Source organism: Chroicocephalus ridibundus, chromosome 1 (genome assembly GCF_963924245.1).
Source record: "Chroicocephalus ridibundus chromosome 1, bChrRid1.1, whole genome shotgun sequence".
NCBI lineage: Eukaryota > Metazoa > Chordata > Aves > Charadriiformes > Laridae > Chroicocephalus > Chroicocephalus ridibundus.
This window is the reverse complement of record NC_086284.1, coordinates 214,278,823-214,293,438: the sequence shown is the minus strand read 5'-3', so window position 1 is coordinate 214,293,438 and position 14,616 is coordinate 214,278,823. Positions and strand designations below refer to the sequence as shown.

Below are 14,616 nucleotides of genomic sequence, written 5' to 3'. Positions count from 1 at the left end.
AAGATAAGAGAAGATCCCTGAAATTAATATTATCAGCAAAGTGACGCTTTTGCAGAAAAGCCAAATACTATTATGGGATGTACAAGCAGGAATAATCTCTCTAAAATGCATGACATAATCTTTCTGCTCTGTTTGGTGTGAATGAAGCCGTAGTTGAAGCACGGTGTCCCCTCTGCAGTTTGCGTTTCAAGAAATATTTGGGTCAGCTGAAGGCAGAGCAGAGTGATTAGGGGTGTGGAAACTCGACCTGTTAGAAATCAAAGAGCTGAGGTTGCTTCCTCGAGAGAAAAGAACAAATAGAGACAGGATTAGTAGTCATCAAATACATAAAATATTGCTGAAAAGAGGAAAAGAGTGAATTGTCCCACATACCCATTTTGTATGTGAGAAGAAATAATGTGCTCTAAATTGCAGAAAGGGATATTTATGTTAGACACTGGAAGAACTCTTTTTAATGGTAATAATGATTAAGCACAGACATATATTGCCTGAGAAGGTTGTGAATCTCCATCACTGGAGACCTTAAGAGCAGTTTAGCTAAACATATGTTAGGAATAGTTCAGAGAGAGATGATCCTGCCCAGGGTAAAAGAATGACCCCTTGATGTTCCTTCCACCCATTCTTTCTTTATTTCTCCAAAACATTAACACAATGGCGCACAAAGGTTTACCATGCAGAGTTGTGGACCTGAATGCATTTGCTAATGATGTGCTCAACGGATAAGCAAGACCTTGGCAGATGTCAGAACATTTTCTCTAGTTAAAGTTTACTCAGAGGAACTTTTGACAGTACTAAATGGTAAGAATGACAGCAAAGATAGCTTGAGATACTTATTCACAATGCTGGCTAGGCTAGTTAGCAGGCCAGAAGATCTAGGTGACTTTGTGCATAAGACACATGAGGGATCTGTCCAGCCCTCCCCGATGGTGAAACTCAGCGTGAAAGAAAGGAGTTCACACTAACACTCATAATGCCCTTATATAAAGTCAAAGGATTTTATTTTTTTTACCCTGGATCATATGAATTTGAGTCATTCTTTAGCAAAAATACAGAAGTCCAACTTTGTATGCCTTATTTATTTCCTTATTACAGAGGAACTGAATGACTAGATTGGTTGTAGATGAGTGGGGAATATTAAAAAGCTAACAAAAATAATTATATACTAGAGTGTATTCCATCTCATAATTTAAGATCACATGAGCAACATCATTTGTGCCATTCAAAGCGCTGAGGGAAATTGAACCCTAGAATATCCCCAACTGGAAATTTTTTAGGTTACCTGTCATTTAGGGTAGTCTGGCTTGGAGACAGGACTTTATTCATCAGAACGGCAATAGAGCAACCCTCATAAATAGGTAGTATGTTTTGAACTTGGTAAGACCGCTCCAGCTCTCTGTACAATAGAGGCTTGTTTCCTCCTCGGATAGTAACTGTGCACCATTATTAGCCATCAGAGTCTACACTGGGCCATTCTTCCCTTGCAAACGTGTAATCTATTTTAATTTGCTTCTGTGCAACTAGCAGTTCTTGCTTGAAGCATGCTTATATGGGCAGGTTTTCCCTAATGGCAGCACATTCCACTTCTCAGGGAAATGCATAGCATTGGACACGAGTCTATCATATGTCTTGAATTAACCAAGGTGTTACCTGGAGTCTTTAGCATGATGACAAGCCAAAGAAAACCCATGTGCACCAAGATGCCAGTAATTCCTCATAAGGAATGCTGTCTTCCAAGTCATCAAAGAACAAATCCATTCTCCCAAATTCACAAAACATAACACAACACCACTAGGTTTTCTTGATTTTTTAAGATGAAGAAACAAGATCTTCCTACCTGCCTAGAGTGTCAAGGAGAAAAACCTCGCTGTTTGTGTTTCTTACTTAAATATATTTGTCTCATATTAATATAAAATGATTGCCGTATTTCCCCCAGCTGCAGTTGTCTTCACAAAGTGGATAATTGTGCCTCAGAGTCTCTAAACTGTGTTGGTGTTCTTCGGGATATAAACTGCTACACAGATAACTCAAAAATCATCTACTTTCACAGTTTAGGTTTGATCATAAAGGAAAGATGGTTGCTTGCACAACATTTAGAGGAGGAAAAGTTATTAGCAGAGTTTAAAGGTGTTACTTGTTGGAATACAGCAATGCAGACTAGACAATTTGAAATTACTATAAGTGTCACTAAATAAAGTAATGGGGTCAAATCTCATGTGTCTCTAAACTGGTACAGGTCCGTGGAGTTTAACGATGCCGTGCTAATTACATCAGCAGAGAATTTGCCCTCTAGTTTCTTAAGGCCTGTCACAGACAAAAATGCTTCGCACACAGGACTTTATTCTCAATTTTATATCCATGGATGTGCTTGTTTGTGTTTGTACAGACGCAGAGACTGACACAGGGATAGATCTGTGCAGTTCCCTAGCTCTGGCATGGCTACCAGCAATCTCTACGTTTTCATTTTGAACTCTGGCACCTCAGAATAAGCTGGAGAAGAACTAATAACTCTGCCTGGTGTCTCCAGGTCTAGAGAGATCTGAAACGCTTATATTGATAGATGATGAACTCTGTTTGTGACTGAGGAGTATGGGGAGACTTGAAGGGGGGGTTCTGCTTCTGAAAAATATAACTATTGAAATACTTTTACTGAGGAAGGGGAAAAACGCAAGCAAACAAAACAACTCTATGTACTGTGTATTAGGCCTGAATTCACCTTAGGCCCTTTTATCTACTTTTTTCATCCTGTTTTCTCTCTGCTTTATTCCCTGCTCCAGCCTATGAGGATTTGACAGCATGGCTGCCCTTTAGCAATGCTTGCTCTACATGGCAGGGCAGCAAAATATTAGCTAGTTTAATGACACTCTCTGGCTCCCTAGTAGAGCAGCATTCATCATCATCACTTAAGAAAACACCTTATCTCAAGTAGAAAAGCTCAAGCAGGTTATTGCATCCACATCCATTACAAGGTTGCAACATCTACACTGAGGTTACCAAGAGTCAACATATGTTTTACTACTACTTCAGAGAGAATTAATGTATTGAACCACACTGCTAGCTAATTATCCATATCATTGACCCCGACACCTTAATGGAAAATATTGTTCGCCCATTGAACAGCAGCTCACACAAAATTAGTGTTGCATCGAACATGTTATAATTAAAGCCTGAAAGCCCATAGATGGTTAGACAGAGGAAAAGAGGCCACTCTTAGTCTACCTTACTCCCTCTCTCCTGTTTCTCCTTCAGGTGCAACTCTAAGTGGACTTTCAATTCATTTATGTGTGTTGCAACCTTGTGTCACGCAGTGATGTCCAAGCTTGTTTCGTTTTGGGATCCTAAGATCCCATTGGATAATGCAGACTAGAAAGGACCTCATCTAGTCCAATCTTCTGCTCGCAGCAGGGTCAGCAACGAGGCCAGACCAGGCTTCCTCAGGGCTTCCATATCTTTGGGTAACAGAAGCAACGCAGAGGTGTGAGCACAATGCTCCACCTCTCGACTGGCTCGCTCCTGCTGATCACTGAGGCCGCTGCACTGCTCCGAGGGCCGCAGCCATCTCTGCTTCCCTGTGTAGCACTAACTCCACCATGCAGAGCACTTGACTAGCTGTGCCTATTTTCTTTTAATTGTACTCCTTACTAACACCCCATCACTTTGTCATCACGCTCATAACACTGAGGTAGTAAGTTCCAGAAAGTAGTTCTAAATGTATAATTATTTGTGGTTTCCCAGTCACCATCTATTTTCTAGTTTCTTTTCCATTATTAATTTGTTTCCTCTTTGCTTACTAGTCAGTTGTCTTAAATTCTTTTAAGTCTCCGTAGTGTCCGATGAAAAGGAATTAGGCTTCTGAGTGTGTTCTTAGACTTACTCTTGCAATTATCTACTTCATATTGTTCATCACTCTCTCTTTAGGAAGGTTATTTGGCCTGAATAAATACTTTCAAGTTTGAAGGCTCAGTTTCAATAAAGTTTACAGAGGCTTTCATCTTTATTGACGTGAAGAAAATCTGCAGTGTGATTTTTAAATTTACTGGCATAGTGTCTTCCTTATTCTCATAACAATACTCTTGCCCAAGAGCCAGGAAAACTGTAGTAACCACCTTTTCAGTATTTTGATTTTTCTGTTTCTTACTGGATTTTAGGGTATAAAGATATGGAAAATGTTAAGAACATGTGAAGATGAATGTATAAGAGTAGAGATCCAAGGATTATATAGCACATTTTGATGCGTATAGATCACTCACAGACTTGTTGCCCTGACCTTAAGTTTTTGGTAGAATCACAGTCTTTATGCAAAATAATTTCAGGCAACTATCAAACTTTTAGAAGTGCTCACAATTTTTAAATCCCTAAAAATGGAGTTCCACTGAAATGAGCAAAACAACACAGTCTCGTGGCAAAATTTTCATGAAGCAGTCATAGACATAGAAACAGCTTCAGAAAATGAGATCCCTAAGGAAACACACCATCATTTCAAAGCACCAATGCACAGATTTGCTCAGGATGCAGCCAGCTGTTGAGAACAGGAGCCTAGTTTTTAACCTTTAACCAAGCATCAGTATGAAGACTTAGGCACCAAAACCAAGACATTGTCCATGGAAAAGTAAGCCTGACCTTGACTGAGCAGGAGGCTGAACTAGATAACATCCTCTGGTCCCTTCCAACTTGTGATCCTATAAATCACGAATAAGAGGTTTTGGTCTTTTTAGGATATATTCTTATATATTTAATTGTCAACTTTATTACTGATGGTTTGAAACTAGGAATTTTCTGAAGAAATAAACTAAAAGAAACCCCCAAAACAGCAAAGAAGCTGTAAAATTAAATTAAACATCATTCTTTAATATCTAGGCCAGAAAATACAAAGTTTGTAAAGCAAATACAATAAATCTATGTACATATTTTAATGGATTAGACATATAATACACGTGGATGACTGTCCTATGTTATGTTTTATTTGCTACACTAAATGCATCATATCTTACAGACCACAGAGAATTGTGCTGCTGTATTAATTACATTTTTAAGTGATTTTCTAATCTTTGGACCATTTTAATATCTGACTGTTGCAGGGAGAGTGTATTAGAATTTCACACAGCACTGCTGTTTGAAAGAATTTAAATAGTAAGCAAAAGCTCTCGTTTTTTTGTGTTCTTTCAGCCATTTATTTCTATTAGTATCAACGTGGCTGTTTTACATTATGCAAACATTCATTGCAAAAGTGATTTGGATAGTAGGTTAACTCTTAGAGAAGAAATATATGCTATGATAACATTACCCAGTGTGGATGTGTTATACTTAAGACATTAACTTCAGTATAAATCATTCTTCATGTGAAATAAAAGTGCTTTATTGCATTACAGTAAGACCCTAAAACACAGCAGATGGATGTTGTAGGATGTATTCTGGGTGTTGCGAGTCAATTGCTGCTCTTTTTAAAGTAAAGAATGGAATTGTAGACAACGATAACCAGAAGAACATAAAATTCTGATGTATACCCACAAAATCAATGACTATTTAGAATGAAGCTTGAAAACTTGGTATAAAACACTATCTTTATCTCATCAAGCTAGGCCTACATCTTGTCCCATTGAGGGGATTTATGGAGGCAGTACTGCAGTATCTTTAAATGAATGTGAATTCCCTTGCTCCTTCAGGTCTAAGACACACAGTGGAACATTATGACCTGTTGAGATTTTTCTGAGCAGCAGCAAAGGTAATAACAGCTTCACTTACAGGGATATGGGAAATCAACCAGTCTTTCCTTTTAAGATTCTTTTTGCTTATGAATACTATAACCATCGTATAAAAGTATGTTTAGCAAAACGAGGAATTAATTTGTTTTCAGAGTTTGCTGGAATTTTTCCATCCATGTTCTTTCAGTAGAAAAAAAAAAAAAATTGTTGTGAAAATGAAAATTTCATCTGGAAATGTCATTTTTCTGAGAAAGACTATTTTTCTGCCTTAAAAACACGTAGTATACATTCGGACTAAAAAGCATATTTACTCTTCTTTTTTTTTCCCCTCAAGAATTTCCTCTCTACATTACTAACTAATCCTTAAGTAGCAGTTTTCATCAGTAGCTTTCAAATCAGTACAAAGGAGAAAAATGTCATTGTTCCTCCTGAACCTAAGGCACAGCGAGGGGGAGGAAGGAGATGCTAAGTGGCTTGCATTAATCACCCAGCATGCCAGTGCAGCAAAACCCACCTCCCAAACCCTAGGACAGTTTTCTACCTACTTTTGCACAACCAGCCAGCACTCCCTGTATGCCCGCTCTTTTGGCAAGAATACCACTGAATTCCTCAGCCCAAAATACCTTTAATTATGGCAGAATATGGATTTAACCTTCATATTTGAGCAGCTCTTCTGCTGAAGAAGGAACTCAAGGCTCAATTAGAAAAAAAACTTCCCTTCCTTTTCAGTTCATCAGCTTCTGAGCATTGGGAGCCAAACCACATGAATTTTTGTGCCTTAAATGTTTATTGTTTTACTTTGTAGCTGAGCAGACAAAGAAGAAGAGAGCAGGTGTGGAAGGCAGGGAAGAACAGTGGGGCTCCTTCAAGACAGGAAAAAATACTCTCAGGCATGGGGAGAAAAAGAAAGAATAAGTTGCTTTGTGCTACCGGTGCCTACAGTGGAGGAGCTAAGCTACATTCCCAACAGCAGTTCTGCCTCTTTCTCCGTGCACCTCATTTTTTGCGTAATAAGAGAAAATTATACTTTGTCATGCTGTATTAAAGATAATTATCTCCTGCAGTCCTTGCGGTTTTCTACGGTGCCACAGCTAACCCAGTTGTAGTCCTTGATATTTGCACAGCAACTGGTTGTTACTGCCTCAAACCAGAAATTCTTTGTTTGTTCTTTGAAGAACTCCTTATCAATCCAGATGTTGACCTCGATTGCTGGTCACTCAGTCAGCAACAGCGTGGCCAAATTCAAGAAGGGCTTTGGTTGACCCGTTGCCTAGTTTGCATTCTTGAGAGCCTCTGAAAAAGGTCTGCATGGTTGTGACACATCTGGGGCCTATGTCCCTATGAGAGAAAACAGTAGTGACTCACACCATGGGCCATCAGGACGGAAGAGGGGACAAATATCCATGGAAGTTTTACTGATTTGCACATAGCTGTGGGGGTGGGAAAAAAGGTTGGATCTAGTGGGGCTTGATTTATTGATGGTAACCAGTCCGTGAAGAAGATGTCCAGAGGACCTATTCTGAAGGTCTTGTAGGTCCGTACATTCATGAAGCCTGGAAATCTGCTGATGTCCTTGAGAACATCATGGTGCTCTTCATGTTCTCTGATACAGCTGAATGGATGGCTTACAGACGGATAGATGTGAGCTACAACTGTGAAAAGAGTCCAAACAGACGAAAACCAGACTAATAAAAGAGATTTCCTGATTGAGGGTGAGAGACAGCTATACATCTATCATTGAATGCCATGTGCCTAGCAGTGAGTATCTTCATAAAGCCGACAGGATGCAGCCAGTACTGGAATACCTGAGACATTGCAATGCATTAAAACACCTGCAGTTGGGAAATAAAAAACCTTCATACTCCAGTATTTAAGCACCCAAAGGCTTGGCTTTGCCTACAAGCCAGCTCTGTCCTCCTTGTCTCAGGGCGTTCTTTCTCAGACTTGCAGGAGGGCAGAGTCACACAATAGGGCAGGAAACTTAGGTCCCTAGTCAGTATTTTTGCCTTATGGTAATATCCAAAAGCATCAGTTGAAATAACCGCGCTGTGCTGTACGCTGCACCAGCACTATAAAAGACAGTAGGATTCTCAAGCCAGCTATCATTTAAATAGACAAAAGAATGGGAGAATGTAAATATTATCATTCCCGCTGAGCAAACAAAGAGCTGGTATCACTCAGGGGGGTCAGGCGGATTAAGGAAGAAAACCCAGATCTCATGACTCCCAGGCCAGTGTCTGAACCACACAACCACAGTTCTGCTCTCGACAGAGCTGCTGTCTCTGGGTTCTGATCAGCACATATTGCTTCCAGCAGTTACCCTGTCTGATTTTCATATCCCTATTAAATTTTTCTATAGATGATGTAAAAGGTCAGGGGAAGGGAAAGAAAAAAAAAAAGCACATGCAAATATGTCGAGAAAAATGCCATCCCTTTTCTGAAAGCCTATTGTAAAATAAATAAATAAAGTAGTATTAAAGAATGGAAAAATTACCAAGGGAGTCATAAAAAGTTAGCTTTAGGCCAGAGAAATGTTGCTTTTCATTTCTATATAGTACATGAGAATATTTTGTGGACTAACAGTGCATGAATAATGTTTTATTAAAATGTATATCTTTACAGCTTTATTTTATCAGGTCCTTCAAGGCTTGGCATAAAAAAGGTTTAACAAGTTTGACACATGCTGATTTAGCATTTATACCACAAACTGAATCTGCTGCTTTGTGAGGGAAAATAGGCCAGCTTTCAAAATACAAACACTGAGAAGTATTCAAAGTGAAACAAAACAAAAGTGAGAAGTGGGAAGAACAAAAAAAAAAAAAGAAGAAAAATGCGAACCACGATCATTCCAAACCTGCTGTGGAAAGGTTTTGGACTAACTTAGAAAATATATTGCATTAAATGTTGCAGCACTGATGGTCTCAGCATCCAAGTTTCTTTATAAAATATGCAAGTCTGATCTGTAGAATTCAACTAAAACTAGTCAGTGAGATTTTTTCCTCTTTTCTTCTTTCAAATGAGCATTTGATCAGGCCCTGCTTGAGCAATCTTAACACTTTCAGCTACTAAGCGTATTAGCCAACAGAAAACACTTCTGAGGATGTAAAGAGTTTTAAAATTTTAAAATAATCTCACATCACCAGTTGCAGAAGGAGGTATTTTAGAAATCTCCCTGTTCAGCCTTAGTCTCCAACCCAGAAGAAAGGTGCTATTTGCAAGTTAGTTTACAAGGCAATAATTATGTATTGCTGTAAACCCCGACATTTAGGAGAAAAGGGGTTTTTCCTGTGCTGTGTTAAACTGTGACCTAGATTCCTGCGATACTGAAGTTAGCTGAACCGCAGCTAAACTCTTAGCTAACCTGTCTTGTACAGAATTTTTTTTGATGTTTTTAATCACAATTTTTCTTTTCGTACAAACCCTGGATATCTGGCACGTTTTGTAACTTTGCACTTCCATTATTAAAATTGCCAGATGGAGACCAGTTAAAATGATTTCTATTTCTGTTGCTTTGATATTTTTGTACTTCTGCTTTTAAAGTAACCAGATGGGCGTTAGCTAAATCCTCTGAGCTACTTGTTTATACAAATGGACTGCAGCGGCAAGTATATAAATCTATATACTAAGCTCGCTGGAATTGCTACAGCACTGCAATAGGCAGAGGATGGGTAACATCTCCTTTTTGTTAACAGGTCATCATCTTTATAGAGATAATCAATAAGCTAATTAAAATTTGGAGTTGTACCATTGCCCAACTTGACGGTGAGGCTTTTATGTTCTATTTACGTCTCTTCCACATTTCCTATATTTCTGACAAATTAGAGATGACAGAAATTTGCCTCTATCATGACACATACCCGAACTTTTTATTTCTTAGTATATTGAAGAGCAGGAACCCACTCTATATCATAATTTAACATGTATGTTAGAAGGAAAGCTAGATATATATGAAGCCCCCAATGTTTTCTCTGATAAATACATTCTTATGACATTCATTTAATCTAAAGATGATCCTCCTGACCTCTATATTCTCTTTGTTTTAAAACTTACAAGCTTCCTCGTACCTTAAAATCCTTTTAGTAGCCATCATTCCAGAGGTAATTAAAATATTTTTTTATTTGTATAGCAATTTTCCTACCATTAATTTTTGAACTTCGAGAGATTCCAAAGCTACTTGTATGGGTTATTTCATTTTCCAGCAGTATAAGTGGACACAGCCACTTTCTACAGCAATCCAGGAAAAGGAAACAGTGGTGGTTGTCACATTCCATTGCAATTTCCAAAAAATATATGTCAAAAAGTAAGATTAACAGAGCTGGTCTCATTAAGTGAACATCATGATTTTGATGAAATCAACAGTCCTTTACTTACATGCATCTACTTGAAACAAATATGGGAAGTATATATCAGAAACCCTGTAATTTATTAAGCTTTACGGAACCATCCTTTGATCTTTTAGAAACAGAGCATTTCTTTGTAGTTTTAGCCAGTTTTTATCTTAACTGTGTCAGCTAGAAAAAATCTTTCCTTAACAGTCTTCATAAGAAATACAATACTGGGGGTGGGGGAATATGCTGTCTCTTGTGGCAACAGGTGTGGTAACATTAACAGAAATTTTAAGCCAATTTTTGCCTTTTTTGGGTATATTCAGTATGAGACAGGCTCATACTTTCCTGAATAAATAGTATAACACTATACAACAATTGCCAATTTCTCTCCATTGTATGTTTTATTGCTGAGTGATTCAAAACTGAAAAAATGTTGAAATTGTCCTAGGAAAAAAATAGTTAGATTGGGTAATGGGGCTAATGGAAAGTGGTAATTGGGGAAGCTATAAAAGTTGGAAATTTTCTAGTCTAATAATAAAGGAACAAATGTTAATTTTGACTGCTTTGCAGTAATCTGCACAAGAGAAGATTTGTATAGCAATAGAAATCTGATCAATGAAGAAATTGTCTTGGGATTTTCATACAAATCCACAAGCTCTGTAAATCTACATTTTCTGGTGACATATTATCCTGTTTGTTCAGTTGCCTCTTTTAGGAATTTCCATTTCAAATTTAACTTCTAAACCCTTTGTGAATATAGTAAGGTAGAGTGACAACAGTAGAGCACTCTGAATCCTTATAGCACTTCCCAACCAGCGCTGCGAATTCTGTGGCAAATTTCTTTTTGCTTCAACAGCAATGGCTCTGAAACGCTCTCACAGATTGAAATTAATGTCATCCTCTTCATAATATCATCTTCTTCCTCGTGTTGTCTCCTTCATAGTATTTTCTTCTTCTTTAGTTTAATCTTTTTTCCCCATTTTTGAGAGTGGAAATAAGGGTTATCATTGGAAAAGCACATTGATATAAAATCAGCCGATAGCTGCCGATGAGTGTGTTCGAGGAAGGTCTGCAGAGCAAGTTGTTTTGCTTTGTTTCCTGCTAAGCATTGCGGGCAGCCCAATCCTCTCTGCAGGCCTCTGCTCCCACAGGGTTGTCCAGATGGTCTGGCTCCGACCTTCTTTCCTTTCGTGTGAAGGTGGGGAGGTGGTGGGGAAAGTTTGTGTCTGGCTTAAATGACTCATCCCCCACATCCTCGGGCCTCAGCTGCTGTAGAATCCTCAGGAGATCCCAACACGTGCCTTACACCATTGGGTTTTTTTTTTTAAATAATCTGATCACCACCTCTTGCTCCTTGAGCCCTGGAAGGACACAGGGGAGCAGATGTTGCTCCCCTATCAGCTCTACGTTATACGGCAAGCTGGAGAGTGAAAGGCAGGACACGTCGGGGTGGCTCTGGCTGGCTATGGTACAGTAGAAATTTCAGTGCTTTTGCCATGTTGGAAAAAGGCCAGTTTTCCAGGTTTGTGGAAATCACAACCTGACTGAGACGTACTGGAGATCGGTCTCACCCCATTCCCCGCTAGACAGCTGGTCCTCTCTGTGCTCAGGGCTGGCCGAAAGCTGTGCTAAGCACTGCCTGACCCTCAGCCGTTGAACCATACAGCACAATACTAATGTTTCGGACAAATAATTACTGGAGCAGCCAAAAGGTCTTTAAACTAGCTTGTTTAGCAGGGTACTGCGAAGGTCCAGGCATTCCAAAATCAAAATGAAATCTGTGCAGCAATGAAATAAATACATCTTCTTACTGCTAACATATGAGTGCCGGTCCTATGAATTAAAATCAAGAGAATTGGGAATTTATATAGAAAAATCTGATATGGTTATCTTGTTGAAAGACTGCTGATTTGAATAAACAGATTTAGTGGGAGAAAAATTCTGAATGAAACTGACTGGAAAATAGAAAGTTCTTTATTTGTGGTTTATTAGATTATCATAATTCCACAGTGAGGAAAGAGGATACCTTTGGCTAAAAGCTCATGCCATCTCAGTGGTACAAATAACAACAATATATATAGAGAGATACAGCAAGAGAAAATGAGAAAAAGAGGGGAAACAGGGGTAAATGAAAAGTTATGATATATGTAAGGTTGTAATAGAGAAACCAAAGGCATAGTGGGGGGTGGCTGTCAGGAGTAAGACCAAGTGGGTGGGAGAAGCTGAAGGTGTGCCAGGAGCAAACAGCAGTGCTATAGCTCAGGGGACCGTGAACATTTATTGCCACATACTGGTATTGTTGTTGGTAAGGCAGTAACAGTTTTTGGCTCCGGGACAGACTATTTACTTGAAAGTGGTTCTTATATCACTCTTTAATTCGGGAATTCCTGCCTTTAGGTACCCTTTTCTTGTGTTATTGAAAATGACATAATTTCTAAAAATCCAATGTATTTTTCATTCACCAGGTTATTTTCTTAATTATATTTGCTGGAGATAGTTTCAATTGCAGTTTTGTTCACCTCCAATTTATGTTCTTATTTCTAAAGCCTTTGGCAGTCTTTCAAAGAGTATCCGTACACACTGAATTTCGTCACTCAGCTTTAGATGATAGCTCTCAATAAATCCACGAGCAGTGCTTGCAGAGGGGAGAGCACCTTCCCAGCTCTCCTCCCCCGAGCAGAGCTCCAGAATAAATCATGATCCTCAACACTTCATTGATCTTGGTAAAGCTCTCCTTTCCGCCAAATTCAATGGCTGATGAAGTTGCAGCTACTATTTCTCCAGTCTTGTGCCAGGTTTTACAGCAGTTGGAGCAGAAATTAAAGAATGTGTAGTACATTAATGTTTAAGTGTTGTTTTTCCATTCCAGGTATCCAAAAGCTGTCCTGTTGCCCACGTCAAGACAGCTTTCCATGATACTTATTTTGCTTAGACATGAGTTTGACCTATGACAGGCGTACCAGTTCAGGTGTTTTTGCTAAAATGGTTGTCACCTCTGGCAGCAGGGGAGAGTGGCCAGATGGGAGCTGGGAAGCAGGAATTTGCTTCAGCAAGAGCTGGCAAACTTTCAGCAGGTACGGGTGGGGATAAAAAGTGGCATTGCTCCTCTACATTGGGCTGCATGCTCTTTTAAAACACTTTCTTTTATAACAGTTTCAAACCACCTTCTGTATATGAACTCTTGGTAGAAGTCATTGCTAGCGGGAGATAAAGTTCCTAATAGCACTGCAGGAAAGACAGAGGTGGGCAATAGGTTTTTTAAGATCCTCGGTGAAAAATATTTCAGGTTTGTACTTGAAACATAGCAGGATGATCTGCTCACATTATCTAAGGATAATGAAATTTGTTTCAAATTTACAGAAAATTTACATAGCTAGAAATATCTCTTGGGAGTGGATCATTTTAAATGTGCAGACTGGGTTAATCCACTATGAAAGGGAAATTTTATTTGCCTTATCATGGCCCTGTTAAAGTTACGTGGGTTCAAAAAGGGCAGGTGGGCTGCCCCACATACCCACGGGCTCCTCAATCTGTCAACAAAGGGAAAATACCAGAAAAGATACAAAACGTTTGGCTGAAAAATATTTCACTAACAGGAATGTAACTAATGAAAACCAGGAATTCCTTCAAAAATACCCATTACATTCCTTTACGACACTACAATGGAAAAGTATTAGTACTCCTAGGCTCTTTACTTTGCATCCCTTGGCAGCCTAGGGAAGATTATGGCTATTGACTACCAGCAGAGCACAGGTTAACTTGGATTGAACAAAGGCCAGTTAACATCTCAAAACAGGCCTCAGCTGGACGATTGTATTTTGGGAGAAGTATTGGGCCCAGTTTTGTCAACAATAATGTCAACATGAAACCTGACCTCACTATTGACATCATAAAATGAACATGAATTTTAGATGCAGCACCCATAATTTGAAAAGAAGGTTGTCTGGAATCAATCTTTAAGTGCAATTCAGGATGTTGAGGGCAGGGAGGAGGGTGAAAGGCAAGCTCAAAACTCTGGAATTCAGGAGAACAGACTTTGGCATCTTCAAAGATGGGATAAGGCCCTGGAAGGAAAGGTGGTCCAAGAAAGCTGGTTCATATTCAAGGACCATCTCCTCCAAACTCAAGAGATTTCCATCCCAACAAATACAAAGTCAGGCAAAAATCTCAGAAGGCCAGCATGGATGAAAAATGATCTTCTGGACAAACTTGATGATGGTGACTAGGAGAAGTGCCTGAAGACTGGAATAAGGCAAATGTCACTCCTTTCTTCAAGAAGGGCAAGGAGGAGGACCCAGGGAACTACAGGCCAGTCAGTCTTACCTCAATCCCTGAGAACATGGTGGAACAAGTAATCCTGGAAACCATTTCCAGGCACGTCAAGGACAAGAAAATCATCAGAAGTAGGCAGCTTGCATTCATCAAGGGAAAATCATGTTTGACCAACTTGATAAACTTCTATGACTATGTAGATGAGAGGAGAGCAGTGGATATTGTCTACCTGGCCTTCAGTAAGACCTTTGACACTGTCTCGCATAAGATGCTCATAGACAAGGTCTTGATGTGTGGGCTGGAGGAGCGGACAGTGA

General features: G+C 39.2%; 1 protein-coding gene across 1 annotated transcript in view; it reads left to right on the top strand.

The window, feature by feature from the left end:
* CELF2 (CUGBP Elav-like family member 2) overlaps window positions 1–14,616 on the top strand; it is a 561,996-nt gene that overhangs the window by 157,531 nt on the left and 389,849 nt on the right. The gene's annotated exons all lie outside the window — the stretch shown is intronic.